The sequence below is a fragment of the Oryctolagus cuniculus genome, chromosome 1, assembly GCF_051225735.1.
Source record: "Oryctolagus cuniculus isolate XC-2025 breed Fujian yellow rabbit chromosome 1, ASM5122573v1, whole genome shotgun sequence".
NCBI lineage: Eukaryota > Metazoa > Chordata > Mammalia > Lagomorpha > Leporidae > Oryctolagus > Oryctolagus cuniculus.
Genome location: NC_142867.1, coordinates 153,170,092 through 153,173,036, shown reverse-complemented (window position 1 = coordinate 153,173,036; position 2,945 = coordinate 153,170,092). Strand labels below are relative to the sequence as shown.

Genomic DNA, 2,945 nt, shown 5'->3' with positions numbered 1-2,945 from the left:
GCTTTGGATTGGCACAGCTCTGGCCATTGCAGCCATCTGGGGAGTGAACCAGCGGATGGAAGACCTCTCTCTCTGTCTTTACCTCTCTGTGTAACTGTATTTCAAATAAATAAAATAAATCTTAAAGAAAAAAAGCAGCAGAGCCACTACTCAAACCAAGGCACTCTGATACAGGTTTTGTGTATCCCAAGCGATGTCTTAACCACTCCACCAAATGCCCACCCCTAATTTAATGTTTTAAAGCATAAGTTATGGCTTTAAAAGATCAAGATGAAGTAATCTATGAAATACTTATGATAAAGTAGGCTTGTCTCTGTACTTTTCTGTCTTCACTCAGGCCATTTATACTCCACAGTCTCCCTTCTTTCATAAATCCATTCATTCAACAATGTGCCAGATACTGATAACAGTACATAAAAAGCAAATCCCCTTCCCTGAGAGAGCTTACAGATTGTATAAACAAATAAATACAGAACATGTCAGGTAGGTATAAGTAAAGACAAAAAAAAAAGATAAAGCAAAGAAAGAAGGAAAAGTAGATACGGGCGCTGTGTTCTCTGGCGGTAATGGGTGGAGAAAACGGAGATGGCCAGTCCTCGCAGTGGGCATGCATGGTCTCTCATCCATTAACACCACGTGCAGGCATCGAGTGCTGCACCTTCCTCGAAAGTGAAAAAGGACAATAACTCCATTTCATGATATTCAATCCATGCCGATAAGGATATGTTCTACAAGGTGGTGGAAGTACCATTCTGGTCTAATGCAAAAATGGAGATTGCTACAAAGGATGCTTTGAAAACAATTAAGCAAGATGTAGAAAAAGGCAAACTGTTATGTGGCTGACGTGTTCCATTACAAGGGATATATATGGAGCTATGGTGCCATCCCTCAGACTTGGGAAGAGTAGGACACAGTGGCAAACACGCTGGCTGTTGTGGCAATGACTCAATTGATGTGTGTGAAATTAGAAGCCAGACATGTATGTGCAAGAGGTGGAATAACTGGGGCAAGAGCTCTCAGCATGTTGGCTGTACCTGAGGAGGAGGAAACACTAGGAAGTCATTGCTGTGAATATGGAGGATTGGTCTCGGCCAGTTACAATGATATTAATGTTGTCAGTGGCTGAAACCTGGCTACCTAGGAGCTACTGTGGACTGTTTTATTTTTTTTTTTAAGATTTTTATTTATTTGAGAGGTAGAATGACAGAGAGAGAGAGAGAGAGAGAGAGAGAGAGAGCGAGAGAGCTCTTTCATCTGCTGGTTCACTCCCCAGATGGCTGCAACGGCTGGAGCTGAGCTCATCTGAAGCCAGGAGCTTCTTCTGGGTCTCCCACATGGGTGCAGGGGTCCAAGGACTTGGGCCATCATTATGGGCTGGTTTAGAAGGCACAAGATTCCCTATTAAAAAAAAACTAGAAAATGAATTGGCTTTTAATGTAGAATTTAAACACAAGGACTTTGCAGTTGATATTATTGAATGCACTCATGACTACTGGAAAGCTTTAGTGACTAAGAAAATGGATGGAAAAAGAATTGTTGCATGAATGTGACAGGATCTGAATGCTCTTGGCAGAATGATCCCAATGCAGCCAGGATGCTTTTCAACCACCATGTGCGTCTGCCTGCATCATAGCAACAGATGTGGAGAAGTGGTTCCATCACCAAAAAAATGAATGTGATTTCTCCAGAATACAAGCTGATGTTACTGAAATCTGTTCATTCAGAAGTATTAGATGCAAACGCAGTAGCTCTTTAAACGTCTAAATTTGTAGAATGCATCTAACTAGAGCAACATCTGCTGTGACCATTCCAATGCATTCATAATACCAGCTGTCTAAAAGCATTTCTCATAGCTAAGAGAACTAGTACAGGTGTACATAATAGCAAAGGTGACTTGGAAGCCATTTGTGAATAGCTGTGCAAGAAGAGCACATTTTGGATATATATGTTTGCCATGTGTAAAGAAATAAAATTATTTTGTTAAAAGATGTGAGAACAGCATAGATAGATTTAGGAAGGGCAGCATTTAAAAAGTTAATGAAAAAGTATATTATAAATAAACTATATGTAGATTTAAAACAATTCTTTTGTACCAAACTAATCTTTTAAATTGAATTTTTTTCATGAACTTTGTGAAGTACCTTTGTACAGATAAAGAGATAGGCAGAGAAAAAGACAGGAATTAAGAACTCCAGGACATAAAATGCCCACTGGAGTGCTAGCTAGCATCCCATATCAGAATGCCTGGGTGTGAGTCTCAGCTTCATTCCTGATTCTGGCTTCCGACTACTGCACATCCTGGAGAAGGAAGGTGATGGCTCAAGTAGTTGGGTCCCTGACTCCCATTTGAGAGACCTAGATTGGGTGCCCAGCTTTGAGCTATGGCCTGGCCCAGTCCCAGCCTTTGGAAGTGTTTGGGATTGAACCAGCATTTGGGAAATAACTATGTCTAGCTCTCCCTCTTCTGCTCCCTCTCAAATAAAAATTCAGGTTTTTGGGGGGGAGGTGGTTGACTCCATGTTTACCTTGAGCAACTCTGAGAGAGACAGGTGCCATTTTAATGAGGACCATATGTGAGCAAAAATGAACCAAATATTAAAATATGGGCATTATTCTTCCAAATTCAATTTTAAATTTAGAGAGAAAAAGAAAAAAATGGGCATCATTGTATATGAAAATTATAATCAGTACTCTAAAAAAATGCCAATAAATTTTTAGAACTAGAGAATATTTTTACATAAGCTATTTTGTACACATATGGCAATTATACTTATAAATATATAATGTTCTGTTTTTAAAAATTTACCTAAAATGCTAAGAAATATTTCTATCATATAAACACTTCTAAATGCTTAAAAAATAGATTAGTGGCATGTTTCACTTTTTAAAATTTCATTTATTTTATAAGTAGAGATCTTCCATCCACTGGTTCACCCCCACAAATG

General features: G+C 38.9%; 1 pseudogene; it reads left to right on the top strand.

Moving 5' to 3' along the window:
- The first annotated feature begins 566 nt into the window (after positions 1-566).
- LOC100340202 (inorganic pyrophosphatase pseudogene) lies at positions 567-1,764 on the top strand (annotated as a pseudogene).
- The last annotated feature ends 1,181 nt before the right edge of the window (positions 1,765-2,945 follow it).